Below are 19,860 nucleotides of genomic sequence, written 5' to 3'. Positions count from 1 at the left end.
CTTCCTTGCCAGCTAGTCTGCTCCTTCTGCAGAGTGTGGCATAATCAGAGCTAGCTTTAGACACCAGTATGTTTTCCCCTGTCTTTGCCAGGTAAAGCTGGAAAGGCATTTCAAATATTTTTGAAGGGTCTGCCAGAGAGTGCAGGCTCTCACTGATGATATAGGTATTTGTATTGGCATCTCATGTCACATTAGCAGATGACAGATGATATTAAAAATATGAATTTTCCACTTCACTGGAAAAAAAAATATTTTAGGAAGGTGAAGAACTTGCAGAAAACTGGAAAAGGTATTGAAAAAACGTATATTCAGCCACATATACACATGCACAAGCAAAACACAAATTTGTCAGGGTTTTAAATTTATTAGTCTTTACCTCCTTCATTTTCCAGGTTTGTCTCTGAATGATTCGGAATTTGTCCCTATTTTCTGCTAAGGCTCATAGTTCTCCGTCACCTCTCCAGCACTTGATCTTGCTAGAGCCACACAGTGGGGCTGTTATCCTATCTGATGGAAAGATGCCTCAATTACTCAAAGCTGAGCCTGGCCCTTCCTGCAGTTGTATTTCATGGCAAATGTGTCCCTAGTTTGCAGCTCTTTTTGACCCCACTGTAGTGCCTCAAATTTTTCCTCTCTGGACACTGGCGAGTTTGTCCCTGCCCCTTCTTTCAGGGCAGTCTGTGCATGAGGTTCTCGTGCCCTTCGTCCCTATCCACAGACTATCCCTGTCCACTCCAGTGTTCCGGTGCGGAGGTGGAGGAGGAGCCCGAGCGGAGGATTATATAGAGGCATCTGGCCTTGGTGAGGAACATCTTAAAATGGCATCAGGGTAATGCTTGGCATGGTAGGCCTGGGGTGGGCTTGAAGAGTCTATTTCTCTGTGCTCACTTCTGTTCACAGGAGTTGAACTTGGGTTCAGCTTGGGTTGCCAAGTCTGCTCTTCTCCCAGGCTTTACGAGATGACAGCATAGTCCTGAGACGAGTTGTGCCCTAGCAAAGCAGTGTGCAGTRATCCATGGCTCCAGGCGAAGCTGACCTTCAGGAGGTAGGATGAGGACCTCTGCTTCTGCTTCTGCTTCCTGCCCTAGGGTCCTATAATTTGGGTCAAATGTAGATTAAGAAGGTGCAAGAAATCTGAATCTGAGCATCTTTTTTTTCTCAGGAGGATCACTGCAGATATGCCCTCTTCCCAGTCTCACGCACTTGATATTATAAAACCTTTTTATATGGCTGTGGCATCTCACTTCTTTGTCCCTCTGGCCAAGACTAATTAGCGCCTATGCCTAATGCGACCTAGATCTCACTAGAGCCATGCCTAAGTAATCTTCATAAATCAACTCTCCTGAAATGCCCACTAAGGGTTAACTCACCCTGTGGTGCAAGACACAGTGAAAAGTTTGCAAGTACAGTACCCATGCCATATGCTGAGGATTTAGCTTTATAATCATCTTGGCTTTAGCAGCAAAGCTGGGAAGAGAAGCATTTTTCTGTTTATTATACATAAGAAGATCTCGGTGGTTAAGAATATACGGAGCTGAAAATGGGAAAAATCTTTGATAAGCTTTAAAGATTTGAGAGATGGAATCTACATCTGTGTTACCAAAAATATCTCTGTTAAACCTAGCTGCTGGGATGGGCAAAGCATGTGAGTCATGACACACACACACACTTTGGATGTGTGTGCTAAAACTCCTGATTTGCCCAGCACACCATCAGCCAAGCAAATGTCAAACTCCACGGTTACGTTACAAGAGTGTCAATTCATTCAGCCTGTGCTACCACTTTCAAGTCAAATCTCAATCCKGTGTGTTTGCTTTTACTTGAGATTTTCTCGTCTAAAGAAATTCTTATTTTTCCTGGGAGAATCCTCAGGAGAAATGCATAGGTGTCGAGAATACGCAAGTGTCTTCTCCATATTAAGAAAACAAAAGAGGTGGCTGAATTTTATATTCCCCATGGTCCCATGAATCCTGTAGCTCCTGCTCTCTCAGAACTTTGCTGGTGCCAAGTGCTGGGTTTCCAGGGACATCCATGCTCCATTAGATTGAAGTGCTGTTTACATGGCTGCTACTTGAGAAATCAAGAGATTCTAGTGTGTATTTATTCAAATGCATGTCACTGGAACGTAAGTGCTAATCACTGAAAACGGGAACAAATTCCAGCATGCCGTGGCCGTAGATTAGAGAGACATTTTTATGGTTTTCTTAAGAGCAGTCTCTCTTCCCTATGGGCAGCTCCTCCCATAGCGTCAAGGTGGTAAAAGGTGCCTTGAGGGTTTCCAGGTGGTGACACAAGGTGACCTGGCAAACTGAGGCAGGCAGCTGTGACTGTGCCCTGGGAACAGAGGCAAGAACTTCCTTTTATGCCTCAGCCATCATCCCAAACCCTTCTCTATACACAGATATTTCCAGGCAGGAAAATATAGTTTTGAACCTTTGCTGATGACACAGTGATTTCCGGCAGGGATCTCTGGGATTTTCTACTCTCCGATGATTTTCATACATCTCTACTGATGTCTGSAGCAGTGTGAGTGGGAGCTGCAGATCTTACACCTGAGAAAGCACGGATAGAGCCTCTTCCTTAGCAGGCAACTTCACAGCTAGATCTGTGCAGAGAGCTTCCCTTGATGCCCATTGCTCCGAGTGCCAGGTCCCTCTACCCCTCTCTTCTTAATGGGAGATGTCAGAAAAGGCACAATTTGAAACCTCTCTTTCCAGGGCTGGTGGGCAAAAGAGCTTCCAGTTTGAGGCCCTTGGAGGCCTCCTTTTGTGCCATGGTCAATGCTAACAGTAGTGATCTGGCTGGAGCACTGGTGTAGAAAACAAGTATTTGAGCTACGAAGTGTTCCAGATGTAATTTTAAGTCACTGTTCCTCCAAACACTTACAGATTTCTCTAATCAAAACAACTGCAGCCAGTGTTTCCACCCCAGTATCAGTGTGGTCACGTTGCAGRCAGAGCTTTGTGAATCAGACAGAGAAATCAGTTTCCCAGGACAGCACACCTAAAACTTCTTCAAAGCACAGAGTTTTTGCAGTATTTTATCTTCTGACATTTTTTTTTTCTCTCTGTTTCTGAGTGGGAGAGCACAAATATTTGCCAAAAACATTCCCTTATGCATAGAGTTTCTGTAAACACATTTCTAGGAAAAAACAGCGGGATTTCCATTGTAGGCTTCACTATAAAAGTCTTCTAACATGGCCTGGCTCCAGCAATATGTCTCATTTTTCTTTTCCACACTCRTCTGCCAGCAGTTTTGTCTTTTAAAAATTCTTTGGGGCCTTAGATGTGGCATCATGCCAAGGTTGTTACAAGTCACTAGATGTTCTGGCTGTTTAAATAGTTCAAGCAGCATTAAAGCTCAAGGGTAAGGGTACCACAGCTTCTGAAAATCAGTTTCCTCTCAACTTGTCCCGCCAGAAAAACAGGGACAGGTGCAATTCAAAAGAAACAACCAAAACCTTTGGAGTTTCTCTGCTAGGACACACTGGTGAAAGAGAGCTAACCAGTTGTTAGAAAGTAATTCTCCCTTTAAGGTTCCTATCTCAAAATATCGAGGCACTTTTTGCCTCTTTGCTTCAGGGATTCATACTTACAAGGCTAAATTATACAACTCTGGCTCATTATAAGGTGTCATAAGCTCTGGTGAAGGACTTTTCCCCAGACCATCAGCAATGCGCCCCTGCAGCGTGTTGTCCCTGGCAGGGAGGAGAGGGTCCCTTGGCACCAGGGACTCTGTGTGAAGCCCAGCCCTGTAGGAGCCCATGCTGTCTGCAGGACCCCCATGCGAACTGGCTTCACATCCCAACAGAACTCGAAATCCATTACTTGCTTTGGAGCTGAGCTTATTCTGCTGCCATGTATTTTGGTRCGAGGTCAAGAGCTGACTGGTTTCTATTTTCACTGTCTCATCCTAGGGTGAAAATTAAAATTATAAATGTGGCCACTCCTCCACTTTCTGTGCTTAAAATGATCCAGGTTGARCTGCTGGCAGAAGAAACTGAGCTGATTTTATTACCTTTCCCAGTTAACCCTGGTTAAAGACATTTGGGCAAAGATGACTGTGCCTCTTCTCTGTGTGCTTGAATCTACTGCCCCTTCCCAATAACTCACACACAGATCACCTCAAAGTTGCWGAGAAAACCTGCCACTGAGAAATGCTGAAATTCAAACAAAGTCCCTGCATTTCAACGCTCACAGCAAGGAAACTCAGGGGATTTTCCCTGCATAAAACCTGCCTTATAACATTAAAACACAGAATATTAAAATCTTTTCCAGGCCTATCCATGAGAGGAAAGTAGGACAAGTGTGAGGAAGGGTGAAYTGTAACTATGACCATTTACTGGGTCTGTGTCCCTGTCAGCTGTTGTGGGGACCCCCACCACTCATGTGACCACATCAGTACTGACAAAGAGATAACACAACGTCAAGTCTGGCAGGAAATTCTGATCAACAGCCCTTCCTCCTCCTCCTCCTCCTTTAGGCAGAGGGGTAAAGTCTCCTGAGTGTGGACAGACAGACCTGCTCCATCTGACCTCAGCATCTGCAGCCTGACCATTGGGATCTCGCTCCTCAGCTCCCAGGGGCACATCCCAACAACCACAACTGCAGATGCAGTTTCTCCAGCCACACATAACGTGACTCCTCCTCATGTCCCATTGGTGATGTTGGGATTCCAGCACGGACGGGAAAGTCATTTTCTACCTAACACCTACCTAAGGTGTATCAGGCTCCTCTGCCACGCTCTTCCCTTCTGCCAGCAGGTTAGCAGGGTAGTCTGCTGGCTAGATGTCTGGTTTTGGACTGGCTCTTTCAGACAAAACGGAGCAAAGTACTCTTTCCTCTTCTTTCTCCAGCTGAGTAGACATGCAGCAAGGGGGAGGAAGGGGATGGAGAGATTAATTCCTAGTGATCTGGGAAGAGCAACTCTTGGGGAGAGAGGTGTCTCTCTTGCTTCAACTTCCTACCACTGCCTCTTATTTGTGCTCTTTGTGCTTCTTGTCCTGCTCTTTGAGCTCTTGGAGAGCCAGATGCCTCTGTTAGGATATGTCAGGCCCTGTTTTGAGGGAGATGCATGGGAAATGCCCAATGCCTGCCTAGACTTGGAAGCTGCAGGAAGATGCTYCTCTTCTTACATGCAGGACTCTTGCTAGCAGACCCATGGATGTGCCCCTACAGACAGCGCATTAGAGTAGGCTGACTCCACAGTGAGGTTAAATGAGGTTTCTTTTGAGACAGGCTGGGCATCTGTTTGAGTTTTGTTTCAAGGGAAAAWTTCTAAAGCAAAACATTAATCCTTTACATTACACATTTAATATAATATTTATTTCCCTACATAATTATAAGTAAGTTTCATATTTTGGTCCAGCTTGAATTCTCTGCACATTAGCTCTATTTTATTCATTGCCATTTATCATTTTGCTAGACAGCAAAAATTTTAATTGGCATTCTTTGGATGTATTTCTGTGAGGGCCAGTTTCATTGAGGAGGCTTTCTCTGCCACTTGAGCACCTCATTCATACCGCAGAGAACTGACAGAAGTATTTTTCTTAGTCATATTTGGTGTGCCTTTCACAGATTGTGTATCACCTTTTTTTTCCAAGCTAAGTTGACATATAAGGCTTGGATCTSTTTGAGTCTCCTCACTCAAATAGTATGCTGGGGACATAGTGTCCCCTCAAAGGTCATAAACTTCTGACAAGTTGCTGGGCATTCCTCGGAGGTTGCTGTGRAAGTCTTAATCCTTTCCTGAAAGTAAATGATCCAAGGTCAAACGTATATTAAATCAATGCACGAATTTTGCAGGTGACACAAATTGGTGCATGGGGACAAGTCAGTTTTTACAGCATGATCAGAATTACTTGGCAATAGCAGATACTGTGAACACGTGTTTTAAGACTGTGAAATGAAAGGCTTTGCACCCAGAACGTAGCTTTTATCTGTGCWGTGAAGGGCTATATGCTGTAGTGGACAAGAACTAAGAGGTTGCTGGTGAGAACAGGCAATGCAGTGACTGCAGTGCTGCTGTTGTCCATAAAGACGCGGTCTGCTAATAAGCAGTTACARTAAGTTTCAGGGAAAAATAATGACAGTCTTGCACAGAATGTTTTATTGCTATTTTAACTTATTGGCAACAACATATCTGCTCATCCAATAAAATAAAAAGAAAAAAAAAATCTGATGACTCTACAGAAGATCTCTCTGGAGATTTCCATTGCTTCATTTTTTTTGTTTCTTGTGGGAGATGAGGTAGATTTCTTATAGTGACATCTCCAACATAGTCAGGCTGTCTTTCCTTTTCCTAATCCATATTTGTGTATGGTGCTACACTGACACTAGATGAATATTCTTCAATTTCTTTCTTCTCAGATTTCCCCAAACTGGGGAATTTTCATCAGTCTTTCGCTATGGCAGGTTCTAGTTCAAGTAGACTTCAATGGGATGCTGAGGTGTTTTTCTTATTTGCCTTCACGGGAAAAGCCTAGAGCAGTCTAGAGGTCTATATACAGAAATGATAACCATGGGCAAAAGAGCATATTTGTTCTCCCTGGACGGCTGGTAGGTCTATAGCCCTAATTAAAAGGAGAGACTACTGCTCAGTCCTGGCCTTCCTCTGGGAACAGCATGTTGATTAAACAGGCAGGACCCAGGGGTGAAGGAGTTGCTGGTGTAAGCAGACATTATGGAAAGCAGAGTTAAGAATGTGTGACTGCATCTTGCATGGAGCACATGAACCACTGCAGCATTGCAACTCCTGGTATTGCGGGGAGCAACTGTGAAGCCACACACGTGCAGAAATCACAGTGGTAATAGGTGTCTTCACTTGATTTCTAAAATAGCCATCAGTCGTCTTCTGTCTGGCTGCTGCTTTCTTGCTCTCTCCTCCTAGCACACATATTGCGCCTGTTCCTCCCTGTGCATTCCTCCCTTCCCCCCTTTCCATCCCTGCACTGCTATAATATTCATTTCCCAAAGATCCCTATCTGCGCYGAGTGAGAAAAAAATAGTTTCAAATTTGCACATCAAAAGAAGGCCACGTCTGCTATCGGGAAAATTAATAAGAATTAAGAGCCTTTCAAAAGCTGTGCAGCCTTTTTTTTTTTTTTTTTTTTGAAATGGAACCAATTAAAAATATTCTTGGGCTGGATATGCTCTCATGTGCTCAGGCCCAGGCTGAATAGGTCTTTTCAGTGATGAAAGGAGCTCTTTCCCAGTTCAGAGAAACAGGGAAACATCCAACCACCAGTTTCTTAGAAATGAGCAGACATTGGTTGGAAACACACTTCCAACAAGCTGCAGAGCATCGTCTGATAAAAGAATAATGTAAGGAGAATCACAGGCGCTGGAATGTGACAAATTAGGAAAACAATCTGTTTATAGGTTGTAAGAGCAAAAACGATAATCCTTTGTGAGACAGCTTCAAATAGGGGAAAAATATGTCAATCTCGGAGCATGGGAGCTTTGTTTAAAACAAAACAAGTGTTCTGGAGACGTCTACTCTCTAAATTATTATTTATCTATTTCATGTTATTTATTTTTTCATTTTTAAAAAGTGTTTATTTTACTTTATTAGAGAAAAGAAGGTGGCTATTAAAACTGCATTTCATGGTATCTAACAGTTCCAGTGCCAAAGGAACAATGTAATGCATCAGCAGCACTGATGTGAGTTAAACTTACAGCAGAAGGAAAATGCAGTTTTGGAGCAACACAAGGTTCCTTGGGTTCCGCTCTTAAGACATTGTAGGATCTTGTATCCATCCCATAGCTAGACTGAGCAGAGTCCCAGAGAGAGTTTTGATGTCAAACTGGGTATCCTTTAGCATAGGACTCATCCTACCCCCTAAATGCTTAATTTTGCTGTCTGTTTTGGAGGAGTCTACATCTGTGACTTTGGGGATGGCAACCCAGATGCCTGGGGTGGGTACAACCCTTGTTGTTACTGGGCAAAATGACTCTTCTGAAAGTGATTTCCTGAAAGGACAGTCTTGGATGGAGAGGGAAATGGGAAACTAGGAGTCCTCCAGTTACAAGAAAGATAATCTCCACATGATTAAGCCTATAAATCTCCTACAAATAGTCCCACTTCTGCCTGTCTCTCCATGTCCAGCCCCTGTGCTCCCCTGTAGCCAAGAGAGAAGTGGACACTGCCCTGCCCTCAACATGCTGTGCAGGGCCTCAGTATCTGCTCTGTTGGCAATGAGGATGTCCCATTGCACAGCTCCTTTCTGGTTGTTCCCTTGGAGTCCCCCACTCCACTCCCCTTCTCCATTAAACCCTTAGAGATGTCCAGGCTGTGGACAGCACCATGAGGAGGGGGGACAGCAGAACCTCTTTCTAGCTTGGTGTGTTGAGCATTCACAGGAAGAGGCAGGGAGCTTAGTTCAGTTCTTTCCCATCAACCTGTGATATCTCCCCTCTGATTTTTCATTTGATGCCACCTGCATTTATTTGGTTTATTGTCTCTCCTGCCTCAGCTAGAGAAAACTCCTCTCTCCAAAATGAACTTCAGTCTACACTTTGGGCAGCAACAAACTGGGACGATGCAGTATTCACTTGGGGATGCAGTATACAACAAAGCAGGTGTACGGGGCTCTGTGCCTGATGCATTTTTCCAGTTTTCATTAAAGGAGGTTTTGGGAACTCCCAAGTGAGCAGTGACATGTCTATGCTAAGCAGCACTAAATGATCCTTCCATGAATATGTCCAATTGCTTTTGAAACCCATTTCAGCTGTGGCAATGAGGGCAGAGGCAGACTGACGTACTGTGTCAACAGAGAGCCTTTTGCTTTGGTTTAATCTCATTGCTTGAGAACTGAATTATGTTGTCCCTGTTTCTGAGCAAACAGGAAATGTGTATTTGTCATTACTCACTCTCTCCCAGGTTGTTCTCGCTCCATCAAGCCAGAGAGTTCTGCTCTATTTAATGTCTCTTCCTCTGGAAACAGTCCCATCCTTTGATCACCCCACTTCTCCTTCCCCTCTGTCCTCCCTCGTTGTGCTGTGTCCGTCTAGTGCTCCAGATGTGGGCACACCAGGCAGCTGAGCAGTGCTACAGGAATGATTTGGGGTTTGTTCTCTGTGCTTTTCCTAATGTCTCATATTCAGCTTGGCTTTCTGCCCATCACTGAGCATTAGTTAACATGTTCATCATTCTCTCCACAGTGGCTCCAAGCTCCTGAGAAGGGATAAGCAGTGGAGAGCCCATGCTTAAATATATACTGTTACTGCCAGTTTTCCCCTGTAAGCACCGCTCCGCATTTACGGATGATGAATTCCAGCTGCTGCGAGTCAGCCCCCTGCTTCTGTGTGGTGATTGACCTCGGCAGGCACTTACTCGGTTCCTTGCTTGATTTTAGGTTATCAGCAAAGCGTGCCGCCTCAGTGTTCCCCTTTTTCCAGACCTTTTAGGAATGTGTTGAGCTGTGCAAGTCCTTGGATAGGCTCCCTTGCTTCTTTGTGAAGCTCACCTTTTGTTTCTTGCTCATTTTTTTTTCCTCTCTCAAGCAATTTTCATCTTATCATTTAATTATCACTTATTTTTTAATAAATTGCTCTGTGCTTTCTCCATGCCTTCCTRTTACTTAGTAGCATGGGTACAGCCAGTATCTGCTCTTTATCCTCACAGCATTGGGCTGCCCTCCAGCAGTGCGGGAACGTCTCTCACTGCCTTATTCCCATAGCACTAGTCCCTCTGACCATACATGGATGACTCAGGCTTGGTGCTATAGCCCAGAAGGAATGCAGAAATTGAAGGCTGCCTCCTTGGACACAAAAGACAGGAGCCAATCTGCATGGCCACATCATGATATGTGTTCCAATAAATTATGATATGCATGCAATTTGGAAGGGGATGGTGAGGGCTGGAGGCCACCACAGAGTGTTCATTTGTCCAAGATTTCCACCAGATGGATCTAGGACTTCATCTCAGTATTCTTGGCCACTGGGGTAGCTGATGATTCAGACAGAAAGTCTTAACCTACAGCATCATTTCATTGCTTCCTACCATACTGGAGAATACTATGCGGCTCAGTTAAGGCCGTGAGGACAGTTAGGAGTGTCTTGGTATGGAGGCACGGGAGGGACTGTGCAAGAGATGGCTGCCAGATCTCATTCTCCTCCAGCCTTGGCGTCCAGGAGGTGACATGAATGGGAGATAAAGCCTTGAAGTGAGGGTACAATTTCTGTGACATCTCACCTCTTCACAATTCACTGTCCAGTCACACATTCCTAGAGGACTACAGCTACCCACAGGGCTGGTGGGGAAGGCGGAGGGTGGCTCTATTCTCCATATAGGAACAAAGCGATGGCTTGGTTTGCTGCTGAATGGCCGTTTCACACATTCACAGCCACAGGGTGAACATATATGCCAATCAAAGAGTTTCACTGCACTATGCTCAAGCATGCTGGGCTAGCTTTGAGGGACACTCTTCCCAAACCAGAGCTGTGAGTTTGCTTTCATGGCACTGCATGTTGCAGGACCTCTCCTTCCCAGTCCGGAATCCTTTGTCTGGATCTTTCCTCCTACTCCCGCTGTGAGTGTGCAAAAGGTAATCTGCCTCTGCATAGTGTCTGTCCCTCTCCAGGCAGCCCCCACCACTCTTCTTCCCAGCTCCAGGTGGGACAGCGCCTAGTCTGCCAACCACCTACATAAGGCTTGGTCATAGARGAGGGATGGTGCCAGCATCAACAGCGTGTTGCAACTGCTCCTCATAGTCCCCAAAATAACCAGTGCAGCTTTACACTCCTGAAGCTCAGGGATCGCCCTGGAAAACGACACTTTGGCAGCAGCTCTGCCTAGGAAGTGGCTGTCATTTCATTCATACTCAGCCAAGGCATAATCCTGCTTGCAAAGGATACTCTCTGTACAAGTCAGCAGACGTCCCTAAGACCCAACCTGCGCCCCTCTCTTCTCCCAGTGGCCATCCCTCCCCAGAGGGAGAGCTCTGGGGCATGAGACTATGTGGTTTTGGCTAAGTGTCTTTTTATCTGACTGATCCCTGAACGTCTTCTATTGAGGCGAGCTGGAAATGGGTGGGAAATGGGCTAGCATGAAGGTGGTTCCTCCCAGAAGTCCCCTCCAAGGTTGAAGCTGCAGCCTGATCATAGACAGCAAATGTTGTTTCAGGGCTAATTTTCCTTAACTTGGGTGCCCACTGGCAAGAGGGTACAGTTCACCATCGGTAAGAAAACTCTAAAGTCATTTTCCTACCTCTCCTTGGACTATGATGTGTGTACACAATGAATGGTGGCAGGCGATGGGAAGAAGTGTGCATCCTGGGATTTTCTGGGAATAAGGGATAGGGCAAGGTTTAGGTCTGTGTAATGTATAGGATTGAACCCTATACCTGGACTTGTTTTCTAGGTAAAATATTCAGCTCAGCCCAGAGTGGACTCTAGACATGAACTAACATTTTTTACAGTGAAAAATAGAGAATGAGAATATGGGAGAAAGGAGCAAAACAGCATATCCAACATGGAGCTTGTTCAGCTCTGGCCAAAAGTCACTGACAGCTGAGCAAATTTTACTGTGTGACCCTGTATTTTCCACGGGCATCTKCAATTTTCATGACCGAAGGTGTGGTTTGGGAAGCCCAGAGCAGAGTCAGAGCTGACAAGCACTCTGCCAGCCCAGTTACCCTGCTGTGGTCACCACATTCACTGCCTGATGCCACTTCACTCTACAGAGAGGCTGGTCTTTGTAAAGTGCCTTGAGATCCATAGCAAAAAAAAAAGGGATAAAAAGCTGCAATTACTACTTTCTTGCAGGTGGTTGGTAAATCATGCAGTTCTCCTTGGAAAGGAAATAATTTTCTTATCCTGGTCACTGCCTATTGCAGACATAAGGTATGGAAGAAGGACTAACAGCTCAGCAGAGCATCAGTAATACAGTTGTGGAATGAAAACATCCACAAAGCCTCACAATAGKAAAGGATCCATTTCCTCTGTTACTGAAGTGCAGGTGCTGGCACTTCCCAGGATACTCAACGAAGAAAAAAGGATGCAGAATAACAAAGCCACCTTCCTCCTCGCTAGTCTTCCTTGCCCTCTCCTCAGAACAGAAATTTACCATGAGCTGTATCTTCCCAGGATACTGCCACTTATTCATTCTGTTCACACCGAGAACTCAGATGTCACATTTCTCTGTATTGTCTTCGTGTTGAAATTTCTATTGCATTTTAAAACACAGTGACTGGCAGTAGGTTCAGAGCTGGGATGGGCTGTGGGACCAGTGGTCCCATCCACTTGTAGAAAATGAACRTAGATCAGAAAGCACAGTGAGCGTTTAATAATGTGTCGACATATAGCTCATCTCAGTGGCTCTTTACAGCTTCCGTTGTTCCAGGAAGATAACACTTCACAGAAACTATAAAAGACATATCATTCTCAGTGACACTTTGGGACAATACAGGATGAAATTCAATTAAATGCAAAATCCAAAAGAAGACTGACAGAGTTTCAGGTGCTTTTCAATTCATCACTTTTCAATATTTTTTGCAATTCCCTGGAACCAAATATCCAAAGGTCATTTCAAAAGCTATGACAAAGAAAGTACTGGAGGAATTTTCATCAGAGATCTTATGATAGAAAACTCTTTCCATGAGTCCAAAATTAGAGGGAGAGAAAACGTTTGTTTGAATAACTACAGCTGACTGTATCTTTATCCCATGTTTTGATTTTGCTTGAGCTGGTGCTAAAGGGTAACCAWAGTGTGTGCTGGTACCAGGAGCATTTCTTTCATGTTTTCTTCAACTTTGTGATAAAAACCCTTCTGTTCCTTGGGAAGATCACCATACCGCTGACACCTACCAGTGCATTCTCTTATTTCAGGTGTGCTAATGAAATCTATTTAGTTTAATCTTCAGATCATGAAGCTTGTCCTGCATGGTGTGAACTCCAGCTTAGTTTCCACCAAGGTTAGACCTTAAATTCGTTGGAGGGAAACCTAGTTCTGCATTTAATATTCTGCATTCTTTTCATGCTGTGCTTATGAATTTGAATCACTATAAAGTAGTCATTAGTAGTCATCTTTTCAGGAAAGGACTATCTATTTTTATAGGGTATCTCAAAGACTAGATAGGTCTTAGATGATATGTAACAGTTCAATAACCTCCATGCTACCACCACAATACCTATTATACTACTTGAAAGAATTGTATTGGCTGCTGTATTGATTGTCTTCAATATTAATTGCTTAAATTTGCTGAAGATACAGTTACAGACAAGGAGAGTATGTTACTAAAATGGTTTAAGCCACGGTGAATAAATATTGTCCAAAGCTAGGTCCAACTCGTGCTGAAGTCAGTGGGAGCAATTCTCTTGGCTTTTTTAATGTGTAAATTTGTTATCAAAGGAACACAAAAGACTAGAGAGATAGGAGATTGCCAGTAGGCTTAATATATTAAAAGGGTGGATGAGATAGGGATTTGTTAATATATGAGTTTCAAATTCAACAGAATGAAGAAAAAATAGTAGAATGATAATTAAAAAAAAATCTGTCTTGAAAAGCCCCAAAATCATTGTGCCTTTATAGCTTTTTGGAGGAGGCCAGGGCATACTAGTTGTCTTTCCTGCCAGATGTGGGGATGTGGATTCCTTCCTCTGCTTTCAGTTTAAGTTGGCCTTCACCAGCAAGAGTTCAAACCCTGGGCATATCTGCAGAGCTCTATCTGCACTAAGCRAGCAAGCAAGCCTGCATGCAGGTATAGGCCTGGGTTGTGGGAAGACTGTTTTATCGAATTCAATACAAAACTACAGTAGACAAGGGAAAGATATGGTCTCAATGTACCTCAGCTACATATGCAAAGACATATGAGGGAAAGTTAAACTTGTGTCTGGTTAAAAAACAAAGTAGGGAAATGTATGAAGCTATTCACATTTTAATTGAGTTGAAACCCCTTTCTGCTCTCCCAGAACACAGGCATCTGTGGGGGGAGCTCACTGCAAACCTCAGTTTCTTCTGTGGGCTCACTCCTATCATGATGCTTTCAGTTTTTCACTGCCAGTCAGTGATTTGAACCCAGAGGTTTTGCTGGATCAGAGAGTTCCTCATGACTTTTCCTGCAGCTGATCGAAATAGTCACTCCTTTCTCAATGCCTCAGGCAAGCTCCAATAAGATTTTAGTCTGTTTATGGATCCCTCACTCTTGTTCAGTCTTGGAGACGAACCTGGAGAAGGAGAATGTTTTCTATGGGAGCATACTGCCATCCATGCTCAGCAGACATTCTCTTCTGACATGAGATACTTTCCAACTGCCTCTCTGAGTGTGTGGTTGAATGCTATGAATAGCTCAAAAAAAAAAAAAAAAAATCTCTGATATGGCAATGAGAAAGGTATTTGAACATTGGCCCCTCAGTCTTGAGAATATTTCATCCGCTCTGACCAGCGATTAAAATCTACACAGATAATGATGAAGTCTGGAGTGTGACAGAGTATTGTGGTCACTCTGACAAGATATTCTGTTATAGGAAGTTCTTCAAAGAAGCCAGAAAAACATTTTTATATCCATAATCCAAGTCTTTTTAGAATAGGGCTTGTAATGCCTAATTTATAAATAAAGAAAGCTCCAAGGAGCTAGAGAAGAAAGATAAAATAGAGATCAGTTTATTTGTAAATCTTCAGCTTTCCTGCAGACAGTTTGCAGGCTTGGTTTTGCATAATTTGGGGGCTAACTGACTTGCAGTGATCTCTGCACAGTCTAATTTTTCTCTAGGAAAGGTTTTCTTCTCACTTACCTTTACTCTCTGCTCTTTGGTTCTGTCAGTCTTCCCTCAACGTCTCTTGGAGCTGCAGGCTTCCAGTTCTTGCCTCTTGCCCCACTGCCTKCTAAGCCCCAAGTGCTTTAATTTCTGGTGCGCCAGAAAGAGCATCCTTCCCTCCGTCCTCTGTTTCCTGGCCCATCCCGTCTCCTCAAGGGAAGATAACTCACAACCAGAGCACAAAGAAATCAAGAAGATGCCATCCATCACAGTGGAACATGGAGAATTTGAGGAAAAGGGCTGTTTATGTCTCCTAGTCATTGCTTCAGGCTGAAGCGGACATTGTCACAACAGTTTCACTCCACTGCACAATTGAATGCATGAATTCAAAGCATGAAAAACAAAAATAAAACCCAGAAAGGCTGTAGTGTCATCTCTTTTTAACCACAAGAAGAGACTTGGTCACTTTTGCYGCACCCATGAATTCACTACCAAAATCTGCAGCAACAGTGTTGTAGTTGCATATGGAGCTCTCTACAACTGGTGGTGGTWATAAGGGAATATTTCAGGGTGAATGCTGATCTATTTGTCAAAGGTTAGCTGGTACATATTTTTCTTACGAATAAATAGTGCAGTCTTACTAATGTAGATGCTTACATCACTTACCCAGCTGTTCACTGATAACTTATTTAAAAATCATTCTCTGGTGGTTAATGCCTGGTAACATTAGCAAGGCAACCAGCTGCTGGGATGCATACGTTAAATCTGCTGATATGCTAAAATTCATATAAGAGCCATTATTGAGTATGTAAGAAGATGTTAATCTTTTCTTTCTCTGGTATAGACCTTCCAAATAGAAGTTGGGCAGATGCAAGGAAACAAGAAAAGAGTGACACTTGGGAGAAAGTATAATTTAGGCACATCAATTTTACCTCCAGAAAGTGTGCATACTGAGCATTTGATTTTCATGTTCTAGTGATGCACAGTGAGCCAGCTTTGTCAAAAGCCCATATAGGCACTTTGGGAGAGATAAAGCCCACAAACTTTGCAGTAGTTGGAGCTGGAGTTGGAGTTGGAGCACATATTTTGCTATATGTGCTCTGTCTTCACAGTTGTGCAYGCTGTCAGTTGTTATGGCACACATGATAAGCTGTAACACACTAAGATTATTAACTTGACTGATTCTGCTAATGTATCTTTTCTTCTTAACAGAATTTGAAAGAAATTCATGACCATAGAAAGTCCTATAGCTGCTCTCCTAGGCTGACCTGTAAACTCAGCTCCTTCCAACATCTCCTGACACCTGGCTCTTGCCTTTCACCACTGCCTAAAGTCATTGCAAATGACATAAGCAGTTCAGGGTCTGGTGRACACCCAGTACAATTGCAAGCCAAGATTATGCTATTTCTGAAAAAATCAGGGTGACAGAGATGTGAGAGTACTCCTGATGGAGCAGACTCCACTGAAAAGCAGGAATGCCTTACCAGTTCTTCTAAAACTTACTCAGGCCGCAGGAGTCCCAGGTTTTGTATTATTATTTAAGGCTTAGTCAAGAGAGAGGCATTCAGCACCCTGCTTGTCTGAGTGATTCAGCTGTGCTGTTCCCATCTGTCGTAGAACTGCTCTCCCCGCTGGCTTCTGGGCTATGCTCATGGTGGTTGTGGAGATTCTCTCAAGTCCTATTTCAGCACAAAGGATTACTGAAGCTTTATTGAGCCAGGGGATGGGAATATGGCTCTTCATCACAGAAATGTAGGGATATCTAAATGCCAGCCCCTTCCTCTGAGTGTTGTGCAGCAGCTGGAAAACCAATCCATCATTGTTCACTGGAGGACTAATCTATCATTGCTGGACCAGGTTAATCTCATTTATCAGGTCTCTGCTGGCAGACTGAAGAGTAATTTCTTCTTGTGAAGATGCAGAGGAGTTCTGTGTGCTTGGACCCACTGACAGGATATCACTATATTACTCAAGCAGGTATTTAGTGGTTGAACAGCCGAATTCAACTTCATATCAACAAGATGAGCATTCTGCCCGTATTGCAGCATGCAGGACAGCCATTGGCTGGGAGAAAATGCTGGTGCAGACATGTTCAAAGAACCTGGGTGATCTGCCCCGCTCATCTGCTCAGCCCTGTGCAGAGGACCATGGACACCTTGCTCAAGGAAGGGCTTCTAGCTGTGTTTAAGGAACAGCTGTCTTCAGTTCCCTCCTCAGTGATATGGATCTTTTGCCCTCTTTTTTTTTACTTACCTCTGTCATGGTCAACCCTACACTGTGATATAGAGTTATTTAGTGATGGTCAGATAAGAGAAGGCACTCTGAAAGAGTTAGGAAACCTGAGGCACCTTGTTTCTCTTCCTGCTCTACACAGATGTTTTGTGTGACTTTCGGTGCCTCCTTCTTCCTCAATGTCTGTTCTAAAGAACAAGCACTCTCCTATCTCTCCTGTTTTACTGAAGCATCTACAGTTGGTTTTGTTTCCTTGACTTTTGTGATTTTTTTGTGAGCTGTTTTTTCCCCCCTTATTTTTAAAAAGCATTTCTAACTGGTGTAGAAGCAAAGGTAAGTGGGTGAGAGAACAGCTAGAATTAAATGAAGTGGTGGGGAAAGACTGTAAACACAGAAATTAGTATTAAATGTGAGTTGCTCTGGTCCAGGAAGTTCATATTCCTCTTTACTATCTCTAATTTTAATGCTAATGTGTTACCATATCTAGTGGGGTAATTAATAATTGTATGCTTAAATACGTGGYGAACTTAAAGCATGGAGTGGGAGTGTCGTAGCAAAGGAGGAGTGACCTGTTGTGCTAGTGGCCACTGTCYCTTGCCAGGAGGAACGGAGTTTGCCTCTACCTCATCTCTGTGTGGAGGAGGCTAAACAAGGGAGACTCAGTTCTTTATTTTGCTCCCCTCTTCTCAAGCCACACATCTCTGCAAGTGTTGACACACTGAGTGCCATTCCAAAAGCAAGTATAAGCAGTTGGTCAAATAGAGCTATGCCAGCAGGATCGTTTTCTCTGGTTGCACATTACTCACATTTATGGCTCTGCGTTTTGGCTGTATTCTCTACAATAAACTCTATAGTGATTTACAGCCAGTGAGAATTTCTTGCTATCTTCTATTTCTTTTTAAACACAGTTCCAGCTCTGCTATCTATTGTTATTCATGCCCTTGTTCAAGTTCCACGTTCACTTCCGTAATCTTGGGAGGTTCTGCTGATTCCCTTTGAAATCCTCCCCACTCACAGCACTCTGCATTTTCCTCTTTCTCCTCCTTCTCCCATTGTCAAAGCACCTTAATGGGGCCCAGTGCTGGGACATCTCCGTGGTAGGGCAAGAACCCTTTACTGACCTATTTCCTGGCTTACAAAGAGGTCAAACCAATAGATTCCTTCCTGCTCACAAGCCTTCTGGAATCCAGAGACAGGGGAAAGGATGGTAATCGAGGACAAAGGGCTCTGTTCCCTGGCTGCATTTCACCTTCTCTATTTGCTCTGCATTTGACTGTTGTGCTTTGTCGGCTTTCAACATCTCCTGAAGAGCCACAGTCAGTTCTGTGTTCATCCTGCCGTGCAACACTGCGACCTGGTGCAGCTGCATAAGCATCTAAGTGTGTGTGTCCCAAACCCAGGTGATGGGCTCTGGTTCAGAGACCTGTTTTAACATTTTATCTTTGTGATGGCATGAGGAGGGTGCCCTGAAGACCTCTGGGTTTGACAGATCTCTCCCTCAAGAAAATTTTAAATTCTAATGAAATACATTGAGAGATATTAATACTTCATTCTGACAGATATGTAAATGTTTAAGAATCACAGAATCACAGAATGGTTGAGGTTGGAAGGGACTTCTAGAGATCATCTAGTCCAACTTTCCTGCTCCAGCAGGGACACCCACAGCAKGTGGCACAGGGCGGCATCCAGGCAGGTTTTGAAGACCTCTGGAGAAGGAGACTACACAACCGCCCTGGGCAGCCTGTTCCAGGGCTATCACCCTCACTGGAAAGAAGTTCTTCCTTACATGGAAATGGGACTTCCTGTGTTTCAAATTACACCCTTTGCGCGATGTGCCGGTGAGGCTGGAGCCCAAAATAGCAGGGAATGACACGGGGCTCAGGGCACATGGGCATGGAGTGGGGGGCAACTAAGGGGCCGGGCGCTGCCGCTGCTCCTGGGCACTCTGTGTGTGGGCGCTGAGGGCAGAGCCCTGGTGCTGCCGCTCTGCCGCTCGCTCCAGCAGCTCCTCCGTGCCCACACCTCGCTGGCATGCGGGTGCGCGGGGCAGAGCCGCCCGCGGCCTCTCTGCGCGTCCAGCTGCTCTGCGCGGCGGCTGCCTCCCCGCCGCRGGCTGCGAGGGCTGCAGCGGCGCTGGGGCTGCGCGGGGCGCCCAGGCCAGCGAGCTCTCTGCTCACCCCCAGCCTYGCTCCCTGTTGCAGCTGGAGCAAGTGCCCTGGCAAAGCCGGGGTGTCCGCACGGGCAGCGCCTGCACCCTGCTTGCAGAGGAGTGCAGGCAGCCGCGGGCAGCGGCGCCGCAGCCAGCGCCTCCCGGCAGCACCGTCCCCAGGGCCCCGCGTGCAGAGCAGCCGGCGGCCTCCTGCGCTCTGCTCTGAGGGGCTGCTCTGCAGCCTCCCCAGCTCTCCCGCCTCCTCGTCCCCCTGCCTGAGCTCCTGGCACCTTCTCCTGGCCCTTGCCAGCCCGGACCCTGCCGGCCTCTTCGCTCTGGGATAATAAAGACACGTGGGATCCCTGAGTCGTCTCTCTAGAGGCTCCTGGCGCTCTGGGAGATACTTTGGTTCTGCGTCAGGAAGGGGGAAACACAGATAGGCAGGAAGGAGCAGAGCTGCTTATGGGTTTTCTCATCTGTTTTTCCCAACACTCTCTCACGCAGGGCAGGACAGGACAGGACAGAGCAGGGCAGAGCAGGACAGGGGGTCCTGGCCTTTCCTGCAGGGCCTGTGAAGACTGTGCTGCTCACAGGCACGGCCGGCCTCTGTGTATGTCAACCTGCTGTGGGGCCAGCCTGGCCACGCTGCRCTGGGCGATGCACACTGGCCACGCTGCACTGGGGGAGACCCATCCYGGGCACCAGGAGGAGGWGCAGAGCTGCTGCGCTGGACATGGTGGTGGTGAAGTGGGGGTGAAGTGGTGGAGTCACTGTTGCTGGTAG

This window comes from Nothoprocta perdicaria, unplaced genomic scaffold, assembly GCF_003342845.1.
Source record: "Nothoprocta perdicaria isolate Ctin4 unplaced genomic scaffold, notPer1 scaffold_250, whole genome shotgun sequence".
Lineage (NCBI taxonomy): Eukaryota > Metazoa > Chordata > Aves > Tinamiformes > Tinamidae > Nothoprocta > Nothoprocta perdicaria.
The sequence above is the reverse complement of the archived record's forward strand: the minus strand, read 5'-3'. Positions refer to the sequence as shown.